This window comes from Talpa occidentalis, unplaced genomic scaffold (assembly GCF_014898055.3).
Source record: "Talpa occidentalis isolate TD23 unplaced genomic scaffold, MPIMG_talOcc4v2.1 talOcc4.3, whole genome shotgun sequence".
Lineage (NCBI taxonomy): Eukaryota > Metazoa > Chordata > Mammalia > Eulipotyphla > Talpidae > Talpa > Talpa occidentalis.
In genome coordinates this window covers 84,313,028-84,338,240 of record NW_023603184.1, presented here as the reverse complement: position 1 = coordinate 84,338,240, position 25,213 = coordinate 84,313,028, and the positions used below count along the sequence as shown (strand labels likewise).

At 39.0% G+C, this 25,213-nt stretch overlaps 1 protein-coding gene across 1 annotated transcript in view; it reads right to left on the bottom strand.

Moving 5' to 3' along the window:
- LYPD6 (LY6/PLAUR domain containing 6) overlaps window positions 1–25,141 on the bottom strand; it is a 113,809-nt gene extending 88,668 nt beyond the window's left edge. Inside the window, exon 1 of the mRNA XM_037523315.2 lies at window positions 25,036–25,141. The gene's annotated coding sequence lies outside the window, so the exon portion shown is untranslated. The remainder of the gene's footprint in view (window positions 1–25,035) is intronic.
- Window positions 25,142–25,213: the final 72 nt, after the last annotated feature.

Genomic DNA, 25,213 nt, shown 5'->3' with positions numbered 1-25,213 from the left:
GGAGAAAATGGCCAGAAGAAAATGCTGAAGAGGGACATTAAGGCCATGTGGCGAAGGGCCATAGTGAGGGAGAGGGACCTTACAGAATGAGAATCATTGAAGACTCTTCAATGATTATTTCAGATTTATTTTTACAAAGAAAACTCCAGGGGCAGTGAGGAGGCTGGATTGTGGGAGGCAGAATCCAGTTTCAAAGCTACTTCAATAGTCCAGAGAAGAAAAGGGAAAAAAGACTAAATTAAGGAAGAAATCCAGGGCCTCCCCGGTGGCGCAGCGGTTGAGAGCTGGGCTGCGAGGCTGCCCACAGCCTCCGCAGCGCCGGTTTGAACCCTGGCTGCCGGAGAGGATCCCACATGGCAGGCAGACCTCTCCTGCCGCCCGCTGCTCCCCTCAGCAGTGTATTTCACTGGATTCACCAGTCTGCCTGTTCTGCTCCCCACTCTGGCTCTGGTGAATTCTCTCACCCTCTCGCAGTCTGACTGTACCCAGTGCTTGTATAAATAAATAAATAAAATAAAATATTTTTAAAAAAAGGAAGCAATCCAGAAAGTAAACACAAAGATGGATTTGAAACACATTTCCAAAATGAAACGAACAGGATCAAATGACTGACTGAATCCAAGAGGGAGACAGAAATGATGCTGAAATAACTAGCTCAGCCAACTGGCAGATGTTGGTGCTGCTAAGTGATCCAGAAACCAGAAAAAGAGGGGGCAGTTTTTGGAGGGAGATGTTTCAGACATGATAATTAGAACCTTTATGGGGACTAAATCTCAGAGTTAGCAAAAAAAAAGGAAAACAGGCAGAAATGATAACTCCATTTATCATGAGAAGATGAGAAGATGCTCAGAAGTTCTGACTTGGAATCAGAGGAGCCAGGCTCTGGTTCTTTTCTGATGTTTATTAACTTTATGACTTTGGTCAAATTGCTCAATCTCTTGGGACCCTGGTTTCCCCATCTGTCAGGTGAGAAGGTTGGGGTTTCAGATAGTCATTAAATTCCCTTTCATTCTAATATTAGTTGCAGCTAATATCTTAGCCATTATTTTCTTCTCAGTTTCAACTACATCTCTGTCACTCTGAACATTAGTCACTAACAGAAAATCTGATGGTCCTGATTTTCAAAAAAAAAGCTAGAGTCAGAAAGGAGAGAACAAGGGCACCCAGGGTGTTCTCATGCCTACTGTGTGCTAGGCATGTGCCTGCCATGCTCCTTCCACTTGGTCTGGGCAACCCCACAAAGGGGTCTTGAAAATCAGATGGGAAGTTACAAGCAATAGCTTCCATTTTCTGTTCCACTTTCTGTTTTATGTTCTGTTCCCAAGTACTCCTTTCTTGTTAGACTTTAGAGTGCGTCTGTGTGAACAGCTCAACAAATGAGTTTTCTTATTGGGTACTGAAGAATTTCCTGGTGGATAATGAGAGTCTGGAGATGGATGTGGCAAGTACTAACTTTTTAATTTTTTTAAATAGTAAATCGGGATAGCACCCTAATGAGGTCAGTGATATAAAAGATAATGTAAGTCCCCACTTAAAACTCTTCAGTGACCTACATTTTTTTTTTTTAAGATTTATTTTTTTTTATACAAGAGCTGGGGCCAGAGGCATGGGAGGGTGAGAGGATTCCCCAGAGGCAGAGCGGGGAGCAGAACAGGCAGAAAACTGAAATACACTGCTGAGGGGAGCAGTGGGCGAGACAGGAGAGGTCTGCCACACCATATGGGAATCTCCCTGACGGGCAGGGAATTGAACCCGCGCTGCAGAGGCTGCGGACAGCTTTACAGCTCTGCACTCAATCCGCTGCACCACCGGAGAGGCTCTCTTCAGTAACTTTCACTGACACAGGTACTTAGTTCAATCATCTTGTGGGTTTTTAAAATTATTCATGCACCCCTTCCTCCATGCCATAAGATTCTTATATCTTCCCAGGTTGAAAATCATAGACATATTTACCCTCCTTTTAAAGTTAGGAATAGATAACAAAAAGGCTAGAAATACTAATATTTAAAATAAAATACACATACTTTCATTGGACACACACATATATACATATGCATTAATGTGCAGACATGCATTCATACATGTATATGCATGTATGGCTTGTGTAAATACATGCATTGTGTACCCAATTAAGAGCTGCATAGTTAGGCCTTTATCCTACCTTTGCTGTGTTCCATTTCTAGCTACACACATCTGTCACCCTAGCCTTACTCAAACCCATACCGGCCCCCAATTAATTATGCTGCTTTATGTTCACATTCTTCCTTCCTCTGCCTTGTTCTCTTCAGGTATACCCATTTTTCTCAGCTGGATCACTTCAGCTAAAGTGTTCTTCTAGCTAAAGCATTCCCCAATCTGAATTAACCACTCCCTCCTTTGTATCCATCTTACTTTCTATCATGATTTCTATAACTCTTCATTGTAAATGTGTTGTGCATATATCACTACTAATATCTCCCTGTTAAGTTTTAAGTTTCCAGGGGTATAACAGGCCAGGTATATAATTGATGTTTGTTGACTGACTGAATGAATATAACAGAAGAAACACCATGTACATTATTTGTTCTTTCTTAGGTAAAAATATACTTCTTTCCTCAAAATTCATTTTTAAGCCCAGAAAAATTTTTTGTTTATTTATTGATAATAATTAAAGATAGAAACTTTAAAGCTGGTACTGTTTTTGAAAAGTAATGCATTCCATGATTTAGGGGGGAAAGAAACAACCCTGCATACAATATGATGAGCAAAAATAATTTGATTAAATTTTTAAATTCTATTTACCATCATGTCAAAAAAAAAAGAGTAGAAATAGAACTATGACCACCTTAAATTCATGCAAGAGGGATCATAATTTGTAATACTAAAATAGTAGGACATTTATTTCTATTCCATCAGTACTGAAACAGTTAGAACATTACACTTCAGAGACATATTTATGCTCATATTAGTCAGGAAGTCCCGAGAAACAGCTCCCAGGGAATATGGAGCCACCGACGGCAGAAAGAAGTAAGCATGTTAACATGAGCCTGGCGAGACTGTTATTAATGTGTTCACCTATGGAGCCACCCAGGAACACACTAAATTGAACTCTGAAAAAGAGTGCCATGTAACTGCACATCTAAATCTTCCCTCAATCCTAAGAGACAATGCCTTTTCCAGCAAAAATGCTTACTCAGAGTCAATTATAATGCAAACATAGTCTGTAATACAGGCAATTGAAGTTAAAGCTCATAAAGCTCTCTGTAGTAGAAGAAAAATCTAATTCAATGGTTAAATGCCAATCAGGGTGGGATAACTAGACAGAAGCTGAAAATACAAGATTTAGAAATCAACTGCAACTCCTTTGGGAATGCATGACTACTGAATGGCTGTCAGAAGCAGAACATAAGTGAGTTAGCACCATTAACTTGGGGGGAAAAAGAATGACTCCTATTTAAGTGAACACATAGAAATCTCGGTAAATTCTTGAAGTTACATGTTAAATGGGTTTAGAAAACTTTATCTTAGCCTTAAAAGTATGTGCAAATGAATTTGGATAACAAAAACACTAAGAAATACAAAAAGAGCAAAAGCACACTTTTCTCCAACCACCATACATATGTTATACAAATATAAAGAATCAAATATCTCCTAAAGTAGTCATGAAATTCTTGACTCATGACTGCTCTATTCATCCTGGGATAACATTTAGCCTTTAGAAAAAGGCAGTATCTCCTGGGCCAGAAGCAGACTGCGAGCTTCACCATCTGACCTTTTCATTTGCCTTCTCTGAGCAGCCACTTCTCCATGCACTAGAAAAGGAAGATGAATATCCCTGGGGTTCAAGGAAAAAGACCAAAGGAAAACTGCTCTAAATCACTAAACCAGGAACTCTTGTCCTGGGTACAATATGTCTTGCCCCCAAGTTCTTTACCAAACCATGAAAAGCATGGCATGCAAAGTCAAAGTGATGGGAAATTATTAAAGTAAAGGCCATAAACATAAACCAGGCAGTTATGGTTAGGAAGAGAGAGGGTAAAGTGTCCATATAGGGGGAAAGGAAATAGCTCATGTACCAAGTTTCTCCATTGATTGCCCTTTTGCTGATACACAGGTAAAGGGCCACCAATAACTATTAAAGACAATGAGGTACTACAGCCAGTCACCATGGAGAAGTCCAAGTTGACATCTGACCGGGCTGGGTCAATCAGTTCTCCTTCCCTGGCCTACTGACTCCGGTAACAGAGCATGAGTCAGTCCCATGTGGCATCATACACTGTGATATGTGTACATCTCAGGAAAATCTGTGGTCATCTTCCCCACCTTGACTGCATCTGGTCTACATTAATAAAGAATAAGACCAAAGCTGAGAAAAATCAAGAGATGGGGAGACAGCAGTGGATGCATTAAAGTGTCTGCTGGTGAGCACCAGCCACAGCCCCCCTTCTTCAGCAATTTCATTGTCTGACTCTTCTTTCAATCATCCTCCACTTAATAATACAAGGGAGTAGTAGCATATTCCATCACCAGAAAAGTTTTGCTCTTAATTAAACATACAGTTCTAGGTCAATCCTTACAGAGTCCAAAGAGAATATATTAAGGATACAGAAAAGATCCATACTGCTCTATGCATGAGGTAATCCCTTGGAATAAATTTTCCTCAGTTATTATGAGTTGGGTGTTTGCTGCTTATAAATGAGTCTAAATACTTGATAAAATAACAATTAAAAACTTTATGCCTGACTACTTTTTATGCCTGACTACTTTAAATACGGTAGGAGACTTAGATGATTGTTAGGTAAGCAAAGACCATCATGACATTCAACCAGCTGAATACACACAAGTTTTTTGCCATGGAGCTCTTCAGGAACTGATTATTCATGTGTATGGCTACAAATATGTACATATATGTACATAGGTTTATGACTATCAGATCTTAGCACCAAATGTTAAGGTCAAATATTACCTCTCCTTGACTGAAGGCAATCTCAGGCAAATACGAAATTATTGTGGGAGGATAACAAACAATTTTGCAATGCTCAGAGAAGGTTTGAAAGTTTTTATTTTTCTAAAGCTGTACATAAAACTTTCAGGAAGCACACAAAATGCTCATGTGATTAGCATTATGTGAGAAAGTTACAAAATATGATAAGATTGACTAGGAGACCAGGTCTCATGCAAATAATCAAAACTGACACTTGAAGGCAGATTCAATTCCTACCCTATCAGTGCAAACAATGTACCTGCACAAGAGGTGATGATATAAAAAAATGTAAAATGATATTAGCAAGTTTTGATATTTAGAAATAGAACATTGAGATTCATGCTAGTTTTCTTGGTCTCATCACGGTAGACTTTTCTACCAGTCTAGAATACTAAAAACACTCTGAATTAATATTTAATATAACTTTAAAAAGATTAAGCCATTTACTAAGAGTTTTGTCTCACAGGAAAAAATATAATTAATTCAGGCAACTTTTAATTAAACAAATTCTAGTTCTCTTCACAACAGTGTCCCAACGGCTACTTCACTGCATGCAAGTATTCTACACGTACATGTCAATGCTTCCTCCAATCTCCCAAATTCTCAATTCTCAGGGTTCAAGAGCTCCCAAACTCAAAAAATCTGCGCATCTTAAATGAAAAAGTACGAGACATAATTTTTAACAGATCCTGCTATTTATATAAGCCAATACTGTCAAGATTAGTTTCTTCTCTAGATTTTGAAGACCATCAATATTCCTGAATTCTATCCAAACTTGAAGCAGATTGTTTTTTTCATAAAGGGTCAGCTATAAGCAGTCTCCTTATACCACAAAGTGGAGAAAAGGTATGCATCAGTGGTTGATAAATTCACCTTATGGTTTATCCAACAACATACATGTATTCCTTAAAACAAAATGGACAAAAGAGTCATAGTGAGCCAAGCACAGCCCTCATCTCTTGTTCCTCCGAGTCTTGAGGCTCTGTGACTCTAGTTTAAATGGTTTTGCCTTTCTCTCTCTCTTTAATTGTATTACTTTTTACTGCAGTATTGTTGATATATAACAATGTACATTATTCACACCTCTTCAGATGTATATGACCACACCACACCCACCAAGGCATCCATAGTCCCCAATCATAGTTCTCTGGGCCCATTTCCATTACTCCACACTTCCACAGTCTCCCCTACCTGGCAACCTCAATTCTACAGTCATATTTCTAAGATTTGTTGGGGTTTATATTTTCCTTTGTTTTGTTTCTCTATACCCCATGTATGAGTGACATCACCCTGTATTTGTCTTTCTCCTTTTAACTTATTTTGCTTAGCATAATCCCCTCTATGTCTATCTAAGTTGCTGTAAATAGCAAGATCCTTTTAAAATAGCTGAGTGGCATATATGTCACAGATTTTTAATACACTCATCTTTCCTGGTCTCTTAGGTTGTTTCCAATTGGATTATTGTAAATAGTTCTGCAATGAATATAAGAGTATTCCCTAACCCTTTGAATTAGTGTTTTTGCATTCTGTGGGTATATACCTAGTAGCAGAATTGCTGGATCATATGGTAGATATACTTTTAATATTTTGAGAAATCTCCATACTGTAGAATCCATAGGGGTTGGATTCTACAGTCTACATTCCCACAAGCAGTGTATGAAAACACAGGCAAAATACTACATGACACTGGCTTCAATGATTTCTTTGGAGGATCAACTTCAATACCAAGGGAACTAGCAAAAATAAACAAGCGGGACAACATCAAGCCAAAGAGCTTCTCCAAAAGCAAAATTAACTATCACTAAAATGAAGTCGTCCTACCAAATGTGAGAACATATTTTTACATCATATATCCAACAAGAGGCTAATATCCAAGATTTACAAAGAACTCATACAGCTCAATGAAAAGAAAACAACCTAGTCCAAAAATGGGCAGAAGAGCTAAATAGACACTTCTCCAAAGAAGACATACAGATGGTTAACAGGCATATGAAAAAGTGTTCATCATTATCAGGGAAATGCAAATCAAAACCACAAAGAAATACCACCCCACATCTGTGAGAATGACCTGTATCCAAAAGACCAGAACCAAGAAGTAATAGTGAGGATGTTGAATAAAAGGAGCCCTCATATGCTGCCTTGTTGTCTTAAAATACCATAGGAAAGTTACCTAAATGGTCTGAGCTATCGGGAGCAATCTCCACAGCCACCACAGCCACCACTGCCATCTTGCTCACATCTATCCCTTTCCCTCATTAAACCTTCTCACACTAGACTTCAGGATAGAAATCTTCCCCCAAAATAGCAAAAGCTCTGTTAAAGTTGCAGTGGGTTTTCTGGGGGAAACTTCAGCCCCTTGAGCAGAAGGACCACCATACCTGGTTCCTCATTTAGCAGCAATCTCCATCCCAAGTCCCATGGCATTAATCATACATCACTTGTCTGGTGCCAGAAAGATTTGATTTATAAGATGGAGAGTCAGAGACCAAAGCCTCAGAAAAACTTAAAGGTGGAGAATGTTTGTTTTAATGAGCATATTTAGGTTGTTATGAGTCAAGTTCAAAATTCAAGTCACATATGAACAATTTTTATAGGGGGAAGAGTAACCTGATGTTCAAATTCATTTGCCTCCCATTTTGAAGTAATTCATCTTTAAAATTTCTGTGAAAATTCTACATAGTTGCCCAGAAAATGGCACCAACCATCTGTAAGTAAAAACAAAAGCTCTCTCTAGTATATATCACAGGTTCAAAGCACTTTGGCATCGGCAGATTGAACACGTTATTAAAAGAATTTAACTGCACGAAGAGCTACCATAATTACACAGCAGCTGGTCTAATGTTGACAAAACAACTTTTAAAGGCTTTCAGAAGCCTTAAAGGCTAATCAATTAAAAAGGCATGAATAGTAATGTGCACCCTATCCTTAACACTGCGAGTTGCATCTCCTGCAAATACAGTGAGGTTTGCATTTTGGAACAATCATTTTGTACATCCTACAATTAAGCCAAACACATGAATAAATTCTAAGTTGTGTCTAGGTGAGACCATTATAGTTAAAATAAAATAACTCCATAAAACTCAATTATAACATTGAACTTAATGAGCATTTCCATAGTAGCAAAGTTATTATCAAATGCCAACAGCTCATGCCAGAATTTGTGCTCACTTTACCAAGAACAGGCAGAGAAGTGCTGTAAATTACTGTCGACATCGGCCAGTGATATGCCAGAGGCGTAAAGAAAGAATGAACAAAGGAACAAATGAATGAATGTTGGAATGTCTGCATGCTGCATCCATGTAATGCTGACTTCGACACTTGAGATCTGCCCAAGTGGCTGTGTAGAACTGCAGTCTCTGCCAGAACCAGCAAGTATCCCCATCAGTCCACTTCCTGTGGGCTCCTCCCAGGATACTTGTTTCTTTTCTGAGTCCCTTCATTTCAGAGCCTTAGAAAGGATCTTCCATATCAAATGATGCAATCCTCCTTAGACCCCTGAAAACTTTTTCTATAAAGGGCCAAATAGCACCTATTTCAGGTTTTGAAAGCCGTATGGTCTCCTCGAACTACTCACCTGTACTATTGGGAGAAGCAGCTATGCACAATACTTAAACTTTCTGACAGAACTGTATTTGTAAAAGGCGGTTGGAAGCCAGATTTGACCACGGTGGGTAATCTGCTGACCTTGCTCCATGTGTATGAGCCCTTCTTCCCAGTCAGTATCCAGGCTGCCTTTTGAGGACACTTCCACTGTAGTATGAACTGTAGTATGTAGATGAACCCCTCTATTTGCTGAAGCTTCCCTTCATTTACTGAAAGGAATCCCTGCGTGACTCGCAGCCATTGGACACAACATCTTCTACACACCATGTCCTGTCCTAAGTCACTCTCCCTTTCCAGAGTGCACAAGCAGGCCTCCAAAAACCCTTTGTCTAATTAAAGAAACTATCACTCATTTTGCCTTTTGCCCTGGAGGGTAAGTCTAATACCTCTTCCATCTGACAGCCCTTTATGGATTTGGAGACAAATGTGTGTGTGGCATTTGCTGTCTGCACTTAGCATATGGGATCAATCTCAGTTTTTCATTGTTAGTTTTCGTTTTCCATGTACAAATTCCCTCCTCATTTAGATGGCCAGAGAAGCATAATCCCTGGCACATAAACTCCATTTACTTTTGTGAGAGTGACAGAATGACCACAGAAATATCGATCAACAAATCTTTTAACACTATTCTCTGCAAATTCAAAGGGGACTGTTCTGACATAGGGTGTGTGTAAAATGACTAGTGTGTCAAACTTCAGAAAGCCCCAAATAAGCCATCCACTTAGGCTGTGCTGTCCAATACAGTAGATACTAGCCACACATGGTAATGAAAATTTAAATTAAAATTAAAAACAATTAAAAATATGCACTAGCCACATTTTTAAGAACTCAGTAACCACTATGCTAGTGCCTACCTTATCACTGTGTACAAATTTTGAAAATTTCTATCACCACAGAAGAGACAGCATTAGAGGTCCACCATCTGCTCACCAATTGCCGGTTGCTTCTCGCCAGTTAACATGTAGGAAGCTTGACTGATACAGTGGCAAGCTTGCTGAAATTGAACTCAGCACCTCCTTTTAATCCAAAGAAAAATTGGGAATATATAAATGCCACACCTTGTTAGAGCAAACAATTAAAAGCACGCTGGTTTAAAGATATTCTTTAAGTAAAATGAACAAAGAAGTACACTTGCTCTTACCTCAAGTACTTCTGACAGAATCCTCAACTTCTGCAACTCTATGAGAAACTTTTAAACAGAATAAAAATAAAATTTGATTCTTGTCTAGATTCTGGTAAGAAGTAGAGGCCAAATCTCTACCCATTGGTTCTAAAGTGGGCATCCTTTGTATTATTGTATGAAGTTCATTTTTGCTTTGATTATCACTTTGCATCCAACACAGTTCTTCCTTATCAAAAATGATTCCATAGAGCCAAAGATAGTGTTAAAATACTTACATGCCTTAAATTTATCACCAGGCAAGTAAAGTTATTCAATAATCCACCTTTAGGTAACATAACATAATACATAATTTCCTTTTTTAGGTTTACTGAAATTTACATCTCTCTAAAACCAAGAACAAGAGGAAGTTGCTAATAAATTTAAAATTTCCCAGTGTTACTTTGGAGGATATAAAATTATGAGAGGAACTAAATTCAAATTCCAGGCTGCTTTCTGAAAGATGAGATGACCTCCTGATAGTCTATAAATTCTGTGAAACATCTGTTTTGATAACATATGTATTAAAATTCCCCACATGTCAGTTTCAAGTTACTACAAAATATAAGGCAGCACCAACTGCAAGGATAAGGAGGAAAGCAGTTGTTGAAGTGTGGGGAAATGTTCAAGGTTTTAATGAGGCCCTAGTCTCCTTACCATTTACATACTGTGATTCTGTGAACAGAGAATGGAAGTCTTACCCCTTCCAAGAGTGAGAAAATTCTCCTATGTTCTGGATATGTCTTTTATTTCTGCTAAGGGACTTCAGTATGTTTACTTCTGATTATCTTTTAGCCAAAACACTCATCCCTCATTATTTTTGCCCCTCCAAGTATTCTGCCCTCCAAATATTACCTATCTAAAAAGTCCAGTTTAATTCTCATGTTTTCCATGAAAGTTGCTTCATGCCTTCTAGCCCACAAATTCTTACTTCTGTCTGCACTTACAGCAAATTATAAAGGTTCATACAACTACAACTTCATTGTTCTCCCTCTGCTTGACATGATAATCTATTCTACTCCTGCCTCATGGCTTTTACCAAGAAAGTAAAGCTGTCCAAATTATATCTTCATTACAGATACCTTCCTTGAATGTATAATCATATTCCCAGTCACATACTCAATTTCTCCATTTGGAAGCCTTGTATGCATCTCAGATGTAAGGTGTCTACAGCTGATCTGGTTCTCTTCCAAATCTGCCCCTTCTCAATCTTCCCATCTCATAAAATGGCAACCCTACCCTTCCAGCCATCAGGACTTTGGAGCCAACTTCAACTCTGCTTTTTCACTCATGCCAGAAATGCTACCTTGTCATAATCCTATCACCTCAGTTCTTCCAAACAGACAATGAACACCCCTTTCTACCACCTTCACGGCATCCACTTGGCTCTAAGTCAACATCTGGATTACTGCAACCTCCTTCCAACCTTGCCCTCCCTCCTATTATATACTCTCATAGTAGCTAGTAATCTTTTAAATAATACATGTTTTTAATCAGATCATTCCTCAGTAGAAATTCAACTCACTTCCCAATTTACTCAGAAGGAAAGAGAGACAGACAGACAGACAGACAGACAGATCGAGTGAGGGAGGGTTATAAGATAAAAGAACACCAATAACTTTGCTATCACCTCTAGACCTGTATGCTGGACCATCTACCCCCTAACATCTTTGTCTCCTCCTGGCTTACTTTACCCCTACCACTGGTATCTGCTGTTTTGAGAGCAAGAGAGGCATGATACAACTGCAGCACCTTTGTAGTTCTGCTTATAATGATTTTCTTGTACAGGCTCCCCAGCTGTCTCCCTTACCTGGTCTGGGGGCTCATGTCACACCTTCACAGTGTTGTCTCCCAAGACCACCATATTTAAAGTTACTGACCACCCACCCCACTTCTGATAGTCCTACTCCCTCTTTCCCACTTTAGTATCTTCATAGTGTCACAGAGCAACCCCGATATGAAATGGGTTGCGTGACTGTGGGTCCTCACCCACATGCTTAAAAGGGACTTATTAATGCTAAACTACAGACACACACAAAAGGTTAATAAAAGGTTTATTTACAAGAGAAGGGGAAATGAAGAAATGAATAACTCAGGGAGAAAAAGAGGGAGATAAATTTATGAATGTGTACTACCCATTCCACTGATCTGGAATCCCAATGACCCTCTGAGAGCTGGCAAGAAGCCAAATGCCATGAAGCCAAAAAAGCGGCCCCAGCTCACATGGCTGGTTATATACCCAAACAAAAAATATTAACTCCGCCCTCAGGTCCTCACAACCCTCCGTTTGGTGATCATAGGATTTGTAGTTTCCAGTATTGTGGGGGTGGAGTCCGCAAAACCTATATGGAGTTTGCTCAGGACATCCTTTCCCCCTAACAATAGCACTTGCCACCATCTAATATACTGCATATTTTCAAATTTATTTCTTTAATTCCACCTCCCCCCTCTAAAATGTAAACTCTATGAGGACAGGGATTTCTGAAAATCTGAGCCACTGCTGTGTCACCAGGGACTTCATTTTCTATTGTGTTTCCACCTAGAACTATTTAAAGAAACATGTTAAAGAAAAAGAGAAAAAAGGTCAATTACAAATTCCATGAGGACAGTTACTACATCTTACATTTCCTTTCTATGTCTCTGGATAGAGACCAGAGAAAAAGTACTTGTATGGTTACTGCTGTTTGCATTGGCAAGTGTCAAATATTAGGCCATTCCAAATGTTGGGCACATTAAATGCAGACAGTGTTAACTCAATGTTAAAGGATGTAACTATTTTTAAAAGATTTCAAAACTATCTAAACTTAAGCTCATAATCTCTACTCAAGTATGAACAATTCTCAAAATCACCAATAAAAGACAGTTTTTTAAGTGCTGCCAAAAATATGACACAAATACCTGCCCAAGAATGATGGGAAAGGAAACCTCAATACTGTTATTTAGTGGGTAAATTATAACAAATCAAATCAATTTCAACGCCAAAACAAGTCACTTGGGTTCTGTTTTCATTAGGTGGACTATTAAAACGGACTGTCGCTTTTTAATAAGTCAACTCCACTTTGCTGAGAGACGATGTTAGTGATGATTTGGAAAAATTGTCAGGGAATTATGGAAATTGGAGGAATGCAACAAAGGAGGAGGCCTTTCCTTCTCCTATCTGAAAGGAAAGGGGTATTATATATCCTGTCATCTCCCAAGCAACTAGTCTTTAAAAGGGGAGATTTACTATCAATAAATCTGAGACATGCCTGGGAAGACTCAATCTTTCTGCACATCTAGAGCATTGCCCGTAAAAAACCATCAACAATCAAGTACAAACCAAATGCAAGCTAGAATCTTTTTCACATAAGCTGACTTGAAGGTTATGCAGAAAATATTATGGAAATCCTTCATACATAAAATGATTGAGCGTTCCAAAGGGGCAATGCTGTAACATGCCAAAACAAACTCTACCTGTGGTTTTTCAGCACTTAGCTTCAGTCCCATAGGGAACATCTCAGTCCTACGTGAGAGGACACAGGGTTTTCCAAAGTTCCTTGAGCTGTTGCAGTACAGAACTGACCGCAAGCATATATCTGTTCTGTTTAGTGAAGTCTTGACAAAAATATTTAAGTAGAAATCTCTTAACACATTCCATGTCTCCTTAAAAACAGAAAAATATACCTAAATACATGTTATTATGTTGTGTGGGTTATAAAAATTAATTGTTAAGAAAACTAGTATTGTATATCAGATAATGGTTATACCTATTCATTTATTAAGCAAACACTGATTGAATAGGGAGAGTTTCTATTCATGAAATATCTACTGAGTCTCTACTCTGTAGCAGGGTTTTCGGTGAGGGAAAACTAAGGCGTCATTCATATGTTTAAGGGAATGAAAAGTGACCTCTAAAAATGAAAGGGCTGAATTCAAAAAGTAGCACAAGTGAGGTTTGGAATCCTCACCAAGGCAAATTAAAGAGGTGGGTACCCACAAGATCTCTGAATCAAGCCAATAGGATAATATGCCTTTTATCCCTTGGGGAGAAATAGTAAATATTATTCATCAAATTCCAAAAAGTAATTTAGCATTTAAAATATAATTACATGGGAGCCTCCCTGGTGGAGTAGGGGTTAGGTCTCAGTGCTATCACACCTACAGTCTGATTCAGATCTCCAGCCAGGGAACGAACCCACATAGTACAACAGACCTCTTCTGTCTTATCTGCTGCTCCCCTCAGCAGTGTATTTCAGAAGATCTGCCTATTCTGCTCCCTACTCTGTCTCTGGTGAATCTTCTCACCTCCCGCACCTCTGACCTACACCCCAGTTCTTGTATGCGTAAGTAAAAATAAATCTTTAAAAAAAAAAATAAAATATAATTACATGTATACAACTAATTCCAATTTTTTAACAACACAAGAAAAGCTAAGAAGATTGATGTTTCATCAGGCATGAGCTTGAATTCAAATAATGATTCTTTAACAATTTGAGAATCTTTGACAATGTTAAAAATGTTAAGGATGGAAGATAAATCTTAGAAAAAGTGTAAAATTTAACTGAAAAAGGGGGGCTATAATCAGATTTTGGCTTTTGTATCTTATCATTACCTAATAAATAATTTCTTTAAAAGCATATAAGGAAAACCAAACTCAGCGCATACTGGAAATTATCTGCTGCAGATTACCTGCAAATTACCTACAGCAATTTAGATGACTCAATGTCAGAGAATTAACCAAGTGCCAGTCTAATATGGAAAAACAGCCACTGTGGATCCATTCTCTCTCTTTCGTACTCAAGGAGTTACAGATGACCATTTTGTGCCCCTACAACCCCAACAACATCTGAGAGGATGCTATTTCTGGAGGAAGAGGTACAACCCAGACTGGATGTCCACGCCCTCACTCCCTCCCCAGAACATCCAGTTTTTACCAGCTCCCCATCAAGCAAAGGGTGATTTGGGCAGGAGTCAAAGAGAAAATCCAAGATTGGTGCTGGTGGGGCAAGAAGTCATAAATATCATCTGTAATCCTGAAAATGAAGGGAAAATTGCTCATCTTGTATATGTTCTGTATTCATCTTTTCATCTTTATGCTACAGCTCTGTGATTAATTGCACTGTTTAGCTCAGAAATGCCTCTGTCAGAATAAAGTCTGGGCCTTTTATAAATTGTTATTTTCCAAAATGGTAACCCCTCTACTAACATAAAATCTCCCATATATTTGTTAGGGTGTGTGTGTTTAGGGGATTCATTATTTGTGTTTGACTGCCTGTGACTTTATGTAGTCTAAAATACAAAGATAAAGGAAAAAATGCAGTGCTTGCAGGTTTGCACTATTTCAACATGATCGTCTCTTAAAGTAGATACAGGGATTTTTCTAACAGCATATTTGATCAAAAAAATTATATATGCCATAACAATTGGGTAAAAAGCAAGGGGCTAGCTGAAAAAGAAACAGCAGGGAAGACTAAGTACATAATCATAGATTCACAGAATTTCAGACCAGAGGACCTCAGACATCAGTTATTCCAATATTTGGTGCTATACAGAACACTGGTCCTCCAGATGAGCCTGCAATGGATTCTATTTTCAAGTAGGTCTGGGGTTCACTGACTAGGACAACTCTTTTCAGATATATTTGGAATGAACATTCAGTTACTAAAAATTGGAAACATGTTACATGTATCATTCCTTAACCCAAGCAAGTTTGACCATCTTTTTCATCCTTCAGCATCCCACAGAACCAGAGTCTGGCCTTGCAGATCCTGCTCTGGAAGTGCTGATCTTGTACAATTATTTCACAAATGAAGAAACCGACGTTCAAATATGTTAACCGGTTTGACCAAAATCTGGGAATTAATTGATGGTTGCTAATTCAGCAAGCAGCATGATGAGAGTTTAGATTAAAAGTGGGAAATAAGCAAAGATCCCAACATCTTTCCTTTCCACCTCTTCCTCACCACTAAATAGTTGCCTCTTCTGTGCCTCTGGGCAATCGTCTTGGACTTTCATATTTGCTCAACTTCTGCTTGCATACTTGACCAATGTGCAGCTGTGAACCAGCTAGGATTCATTCATTTGTGAGCATGTCCTTCCCCTGGGGAAAGCCTTTTAACAGCATCTTTTAGATTCCAGAATTGAGACAAAAACTTAGCATCAGAATGACATTAATGGAGGTTGGAGGGGAAGTGAATCAATCAGGCTTCTTATGTCACTAGCCTCTTTGACTATCACCTGTGGCCTTGACTGTGCTAATGCAGGAGGCACTTGGGAACGTGGGTGTGGGCATGCGTGCCTGACTGGGGACACCTGGACTGTGGGTGTGTGAGCATGTGCAAGTGTGCACATTGGAGCCTGGAGGAGGGGTTAAAAGCAGCAGTATAGACAGCTACGAGAGAATAAGCAGTATGACTACAGAAGAGGCAAGACCACAAGATGTGGTGAGAGAGAATGCCAGAGAGAGCCCAGAGAAAAAGCATAAAGATTCATGGGGGATTGGGAGGCCCAGTTGCCAGCCTCCCTCCCAGCCCCTCAGACCAGCCAGCGCCTGCCTCCTGGCATGCCAGCCTCCCTGCCTGGTGTGCCTGTGCACCTGCTTTCCTGAGAGAGCATTAAAGCCTCAAAAATCTACTGAGGGCTCCGGGATTCTCCTTTATCCATCTGCCCAAATCAAAAGTGAAGCTGCTCTATGCTGGTGGTATTACAGAGGTTATATCAGGAACACAGAGGATAATGTAAGGCAGATACGGCTTTGTGTTCTCAATTTATTTCAGTTTATTTTAGGAATTCCCCCACAAGAAATCAGAATCAGGTAGGAATGGAAGGTCGTTTTCTTTTTTTAATTCATTATAAAGTAAGTCATCCCCTCCTGATTATAATTTGCTTAGTTGTTTCCTTTATTCATCCTTTTCCTTTGCATTTTCTATATTAATACATGGCTTCTCTTGGCAGGATCTAAAACCCTCCTGCAATGTCAGAGCTGACTACCCAGAAGCTCTAGGAAGTGAGTTTACCTGCTTGTCTGCATGTCTCCTCTCTATAGCACTCTACCTCTCTTGAATTTGCTTGACATAGCTGAAAGTCACCCTTCTAGCACAGGTCTCTCCTAGAGCTGAGAAGAATGTACCATTACAAACAGCACCTTTAAAACACGATTCCACTACAATGTCTATTGTCCTTCATTGAGAAAGTTAAACTTCTAAATAGCTTCCATGGGAAAAATATCTATTGATTTCTGTTGATTCCCTCTTGCCTCATATGCCTATACCAAAGAAAAATGACAATGGCAAGAGTAGAAGAACCCTGAGTTGTTTCTCAGAACTGGGTGGAGTTAAAGCTAATCCAGACACAGCTCACCTGGTACTCCTCAAACAACATTTGAAGTCAGCTGGCTGTGATTCCAATCTATGACAATGGAACAGGAAGAAGGGCATTGATTATCAGAGATTAAATAGATCTTGTCTCGTTCTGTTTAAATAGTGCCAGCCCTAACTATATGGGTTGTTCTCTTCTGTGAGATGGTAGATGAGAGACTTTTTCAAAAGCATAGTAGTAGTATTTTCCATATCTGCACCCATATACAGCAGGTTTGATATACTGTCCCCTATTTAACTCTATCAGAATAAGGACAAAGCATGCTGAATAAATGCTATATACATAACTCAGTAGGGAACATGTAACCCAGAGGAAAAAAATACTACTGAGTAATAAGAAAATTTGTATGGATATTTAAATATGAGTGATGGAAAAGATTATTTTCTTTGAACTTTTCTCGTTTTTTGTTTAATAGAAATTATCTCTATGCTCTTAAAAGCACTATATAGCTTAGTATGAAAGTATAAAACAACCAGCTTTTTATTTCCATCAGTGAAGATGGCTTAGCTAACTTTCCCAAGTCCTAGGTCATGGTGATAAACAACTAAACGTCTGTTCCATGAAGAACCTCAGTACCGGGAACAATTCTGAGGACACAAAGGCAGGGCAGGGAAGTGTCTCTGGGAAACATGGTTACAGCTGTGGTGTTTGTTTTGTGGACTCCCAGTCCTAAAACTAGGTGACAGTTATCATAAAATATAAGATCTGTCCCTTCCATCTAAACTAACCTATTGGGAATACCCCCCCATCCCGCCCCACTGGTCTTGACAGCTTTTTAACGTGAAAGTTGTAATTCTATTCAACATATTTATTGAAGGCTTAATCTGTGCAAGACATGCTTATACTAGCATCCAAGAGAAATAAAACATTTGGTAATAAGCTATAAGAAGAAATTTTACAATAATGGCACAATCAGGAGAAAAGGGTTCTTTGGGAAAGCCTCATTTGAATAAGATCTTGATTGATCAAAGGGATTGTCAACCAGGAAATAACTGATGGGAGGACATCTGGGACACATCTGACCAGAACAGATGAGAACTCTACTGCAAAAGTTTCTATGAATTAACTCGGTTGGTGACTGGGAATGTGAATTGAAAAAATTTCATAAAAGAAAATTCTTCTATGAAGTTATACTTAAAAGAAAAAGCATCTACTTCTAATACCATTCTTTTGATCTTGCATGAAAAGACTGCATTTGCAGAACATTACTTCTATTAAGTCAGTATTTTTCAGTGGCAGTATTTTTAGAAGACTTGAAAGTGGATCTTTTTCCTTCAAGATAGAAAATTTTGAAGAAGTTCAATGTCTTCTGCATGGATAACCAAGTGAAAGAATAGTGATTTCTAGACAGTAAGAAAATAACAAATTCCAGACATGTGCTAGACTGTTTAAATTATTATAGATCTCTACTCTTAGAAGGGAAGAATACTCTGACTTAGTTTGGTCTAAATGCCAAATTTATGCAATACCTTCAGTTGTTCAAAACTATTTTATTAGATCAGCATTAATGGGTAGTTTTAAATGTCAAAAAAAACTGTTGGTTCCTACTTATCTGGGAATTTAAAGTTTAATTAGTGCAGCCCCTTGATTTTATAGTTTAAGCAAATGAAGCCCAGACAGTGGGTGACTGACTTGCTAAAGGTCAGCCAGCTAGTAATGGTAACTAATTAAACTAGAGGAAACTAAATAACTTGCCCAAGGTCATAGAGCTGGCAAATGGTGATGTCAGAAGAACAAGGTGGGAGCTCCAAGCTGTACCCTTCCACGGCCTCTCTGCCAATGAAAATTGAACAGAATCCCTCACAAGCACATGGAATCCAGTAGACAAAAAGCCAGAAACTAAAAACTAGAGGGCAATGAATGCTATTATGATAAGTGCATGTAAGTATATACATTATCTAAATTGCTTTAGTGGCATAAAAGAATTTCTAGATGACTTGATGGAAACAAATAATGTATACATTTGCTAATTTGTTATACTGTTTGGTGGAGAAAAAGGGAAAAGAATGAGATGACAATAATGCAAACTTTAAATCTTTATTTCTCCTTTTTAGGGCATCAAAATATTAAGAAATATGTTTTTTAAATGTTCACCAAAAATCCTACCACTTAAACACATTAAATATATTGATATTTAATCATCTGCAATACTTAAAGTACTTTTTATAATTCAAGTAACAACTATAGTCTTTGAAAAAACTGACAGACAGTAAGCCAATCCTAGTTTAAGAATTATTACATGTATTTCTTCTAAAATGTCTCTCAAAACATGAAGATTTCACCTCTAAAACTTTTGCCTAAAAAAGTTATGTGGTCATCACATACATACATGCTAAATGTTTTTAAGCTATTTTTCATTTAATCTGCATCTCTTCTTGACAAAAGAGATAGTAAGAATGAATAGGTAGGTATGTCAACTAGGATACTAGTTTTGGTAACTAGTCACCAGTTACAACAATGACCCCCCTAATTGGTAGACTGAGAGAAAACAGAAATTACTTGTGATAGGACCATCATATTTGGAGTGTCTCTGTGAGCCATGATTCTGGAAACCTGCACATCACCTATGTGATCCTGGAAACGGTCTATGGAGCCATTACAAGAAATATGGGCCTCTAAGCCAGGATGGCCTGCATGTCTGTCCAACGTGGCTCTCATCTGCTCACACCTGAGCTATGCTGCATGACTCCTCACAACTCCCACAAAGGAACACCTGTGTCCCACAACCTTCTGGTGCCACGGTCCTCCAAAGGCAGTCCCACAGTGCTTTGTTGACTTTAAGATCTTCTAGCAGGCACTGAAGAAAGCCTCACCACGTTTAAAGAGGGTCCTATTCCTTGAACCTTAATCCTTCCAAAGCAGAGTTCTTTATATTCTACTATCACGTATCAAGGCAAACTTTGTAGAGTCAGAGGAGAAAGACACAGACTTGGCCCTCATCCCCATAGTGCTTACAGATTAGAGGACTCAGCAATGCTTCCATTAACTTGGTTCTTTATTTCCTGATAGTTATGGCAAAAAAAATGGAATCCCTATTGATTTCCCTGTTTTCACTAACTAAGGAAAGCACAAACGTTGATTTTCAGCCACATTACATTCCCAATAGCAAATACAACAAAGAAACTACTTAAATATGCTTCCTTTTATATATAGAAAATTCAAGGGGAAAGGCAGTTAATGTTTCAACTACAGATTTGCAGAAGACATAGAAATGATAATGAAATGAAACTTTCTTACGGTAAGACTATATGAAATTTGAGGTTATAATACTACAACTTATTTTCATAACACCTTTCCTTATAAGAGCAATATATGTTCATTGTAGAAAATTTGGTAAACACTTAAGTAAAAGAAAACAATAAAATTGTTCACAATCCTGTAATACCCAGAGATGGTTGCCGCTAAGTCGTTGATGCATTTCTTTCCATATACAGAGATGAACAGGTAAATAGAGAGATTTGTACAAACTTACACAAGCACCCATTTTTCAAAATGGTATCACACTCATATAGAGTTCCACAGCCTACCCTTTTTTAATATTAACTTCAACTTGGTCGACTTACTATTTTTTCAGAGAGCTGAGAGAATGTTGTCCAATTATGTTAACTCCCAATAGTGGAATGTATAACCATATCCTACAAATGCACTTGGGATTGCTTTTTCCAAGTATACTTATGGTCAACCTTCCATTTTGACTTCAATCTTCTATTATTTTTCTTTTCATTTATGTTGTCTTTTAAGTTATTCCTTTAGGTCAGGATTATCAGTTTGGTTTTTACTTAGTCACAGCAACTGCATACCATCTGTAAACATGTGCAAACGTTTCATAAAGCCATCCCCAAACTACTTCCCAAAAGTGCCGATCTGTCCTTTCATCTCCACTCTTTGTTTCTTGGTCAAATAATAGGTCATGAATAGGGAGAGAACTGGGATTTGAAACCTGGTCAGGCTTTCTGAAAGTTACAAATACTATATTTTCTGCAACACATTAGCACAAACATATTTTCTCCTTTAATTCTAAAAATTATTCTTTTTCTGCTAAACAAGTTGCATTTATTGTAACCTGTGGTTGTTTTTAATACTTAATTCCAGATAGGACAAGGATCAATAGAACATGGATCTGATTTGATGGATGTAGGAAACTGCCTGAGGCCCTGCCCCTAACAAGAGCCCCCAATTCCACCAGTTAATGCCCTAAAAAGCTGTCACTTAACACACTAAGGCTCTTTAGCATATTTGGGTGATGGCCAACTGGTCTTGGTGATTTAGGATCTAGACTGTTGATTAGATCTGGAATATCCTGAGAACTTGCCATTTCCTCATCTATTACTGCCAATGTGTTTATTGCTTAAGAAAGCCCAGGTGTAGGAATATTACCCAGCAAAAGCAGAGCAAAGAATTCCTTTACACTAGTTCTCTTTTTATCTATGTTTGGTACAACGAAAGCCAAGTACTTCCTCAATTCTCCTTTCGCAGAATTTAAGAGTCTTTTATTATTGTTTTGGGAATCCACTGCATTTTTTTTTTAATTCAGTTTTGGCTATCTCATTTCTAGTGTGCTGGGATCTTTTGCCCTTTATGAGCTCACTTTAATAACCAGACCCATCAAATACTCTTTTCTCATTACATGTATCTAAGTAGGAGTCTTTTCTGTATTTTTTCCTATGTATTTTGTGTTACAAAAAGCATGAATATGAGACCATTTTTCTTATCACCTTTGGATTTTCATAGGGTCATTCATACTCCCCTTCCAGTGGGTAATTTTTTTTTTAACATTTGTATCTATTGTTTTCCCTAACATTCCCTTTAGACTACTGATTATTTACTTGATTTCTTTTTTGGGGGTGTCCCCTCTCCTGTTAGAATATTTAGTTGAATCAAATTTATATATCTATATGCCAATCAGTGAACATTATATGTTTCAACCTGCATTGCCTCTGCAAGGCATTCAGTGAACATTTCCTGAATGAATTTATGATACCAACTGCTAACCATCATGGAGCACTGACTAGGTGTCATGATCCATGCTAATCAATTTACATACTTAATGTCATTAACTCTCAGGTAATAGACTACAAATTTCATTGGCAGGGTATTGCCCATATATCACTAGTTTTGCCACATAGTAGGTGCTCACTAAATATTGTGACATAGATAAAATTGAAAACCTGGATATGGTAGCTGCCATTATTACTCATGCTTTACACATGAGAAAACTGAAGCACAGAGAGGTTCAATCACTATCTGAAGTTCCACAGTTAGAATATGTGAAGACTGGACTTGAACCCCAAGGCCTTTTCATAACCAGGATTTATTATTAGTAAACCCAATAACTAGCTACATTTTAAGACGAAATTAATTCTCTATGTCTTGGAAAATGTTATTCAATATCACAAATCAATATTGTGAGCAATACTTTTCCAAGTAAATATCTTAAAATAATGTGTTTTTAATAAATAATCAGGAGATATCTTTAAGCTCCTTATTGCTAGCTATGCAAGTAAAAAAACGATTTCTTTTTAATAAATGTCTTCTGCTGGATTTGTATATCAGATTATGAAGATTTGAGGACTTTTGGTAAGTGGGTGTCTTTTTTTCGAGAGGGATGCTTGTTTTATTTATACAATTCATCCATTCGGTCAGTTCTTTTTAAAATAAGAATGACACTAATAAAATTTATCAGGATTTTATTGTAATCACCTGTAGAATTTATGAGCAGTTTCTATTTATGAAGGGAGACTTCATATTTCTCAAACATCTCTGTCACTACCGGTCCCTTGGTTTTCCTGAAAAACTGTTAAGACATCATTCTTTAGGGTTTTGATTATTTGTACATTTTTGAAGGAAAATACTTCTTTGAAAGGATAGTTCCCTAGAATCATTATTAGCTTTCTCCTTAAATTTTTACCAGCCCACACCCTGCTGGGAGCTAAGTGATATCTGGTGGAGAGCAAAGCCAATTGGTACATAAAGGTACTGAAGCTGAGTACAATAGTAAAAAGAGGTGCAGCTATTAGAAGTAGGAAAGATGTAGCCCATCATGAAGGAAGGGAGAATGAGAAGGAGAGATGGAAGAAATTGGGAAAACACTTGCCTTAAACTCTGCAATTCACCTTGGAAAAGTCACTTAATCTCTGAGAACCTCAGTTGCACCACCTATAAAATGGGGGTGATAAAAACGTGACTTCCTCCAGACACTTTCATAGTAGGCCTCAATATGCCATGTAAATTGTAAAGCATGATGCACTGTATGTTTTTCACTTGGCATTGTTTGCTATAATCAGATCCATTTATGCATTCTGTGCTATAAATATTCATCTTACAAAGACTGTCAACAACTTCAAAATGAAGCTGATGAATCCTATTTACCTTTTTTTGTCAGATATTTTTAACCCAAAGAACCAAATTCACAATTTTTAACAGCCTTTGTGTGCCTGCAACTCCAGAAAGCTTACTGTGTGCTCTCAGAGCTAGAGTTCTGTAAAACCTCTGTTTAAACAAGTAAGTCTTTTTTAAGTCCTGTTTCAGTCGGTGCCTTTGGTCAAGGTGGAAACTAAAATTGAAAACAGATAGATGTTTTACATTTAAATGGGTTTAACATAAATGTGCATTAAGCCATTTCATGGACGATTGCACAAATACCTTTTGCAAACTTGGTACACGTGAGCACATATACAGTAACCATTACTGTCTTCTAGAGAAATAAGGTACAGATCCAAAATTTTAAGCAGCTACCTCGAGTTCCTCTCACTCTAAAGAAAATGTAATGGCTTTAAGGGAATTGCTCTAATAATATCATGGCATCTGCAATGGCTGGCCAGAGCAGAGCAGAACAAAGTGTATGTCACCATAAGTCATTTTAACAAGAAATAAGCTTCCCCCTGGAGAATCTAAACTCCCTAGCCTCCCACAAAGAAAATTGAATTTTGGAGGTCACACCTTGGGTAGGTTACCAGAGGGAGAAGTTTAACATTCTTTTTGTCATATACTCTGGGAGGTCAATGCTACTCCACTAACAAATATCTACCGAAGAGCTGCTCCCCCTTAACTTACCCCCCGCCCCCCTTATAACAAGTCCTTGGAGTCTCCTAAGAAATGCCAAGTGATTGGTGACACTTAAGATGCCAGGGACCAGGCCAGATACAATCATGTTTAAACACCAAGTTCTGAGCCAGGAAGAGTAGGGTAGATCCTGGGGTGCGCGCAGAGATGGTGAGACCAGTGGTGGGGGGTCAGAGCAAGTCAGATAGACTGATGGAGAACTTTAAAATAGACTCTTTAGCCAAAAGTGAATGAACATAACTGCTATTACCAGAGAGAAAAATAGGGAGGCAAGTCAAGCCCAGGAGAAGCCCAGGCTCTGTGGGTGGATGGTCCCCTGGCCCTGTAGGCCCGGTCAGGGTGCCTGGCTCATTCTGCTGGGACAGGAGGTGCCTCATTTCAAGGAACCTTAGGCAGTAGCTCTGGGTGGTTGCAGCCGGCCCACCGCTTCCACCAACCCACCCTTTCATTCTGCCCTCCCCGCAGCAACATGTGGGGCACTGCCACTTGGCGGCCCAGGAACTCCCTCTGGCTGGAGTTCCAGGTGGACGCACGCCTGGCCTTGGGAAGGTGCTGATTACTCTCGGGAAAGATTCTCGCAGCGTTGAACTTGGCAGCTCCAGACATCTCCACCTCACCCTCCACGCGCCAACAAGACACACACGCAAACACACGCCCCTCCGGACTACCCTGGCCGCGCGTGGCGCCGGATGCCCACTCGGGGCTAAATCCCTGCGTGGGATGCAGAGGTGAGGTTTCCAGCTCCGCTGGCCAAAGGGCATCCGTCCCACCACTGGGTAGTTCCCAGGGACTCTGCCTACTCCCCGCTTGGCCCAGGCCTCGCATTAGCTCCGGCCTCTGGCACCAACCCCATCTCCTTTTGTGCTCTCCGGGGAAGTCCGCCTCTACTCACCCCGGCTGCGCGCGGATTCCGGCCGCCAGCGGCAGCCCGCTGCCCCATCCCACGAACACTGCGGCGCCCCCAGAGTGTGCAATGCGGAGCCCCGCCAGCGCGCGGCTGGAGCCGGGGAATGCGAGAGAGGGAGCGAGAGAGGGAGGAGTAAGGGAAAAGGGAGGGAGCGCGGCGGGAA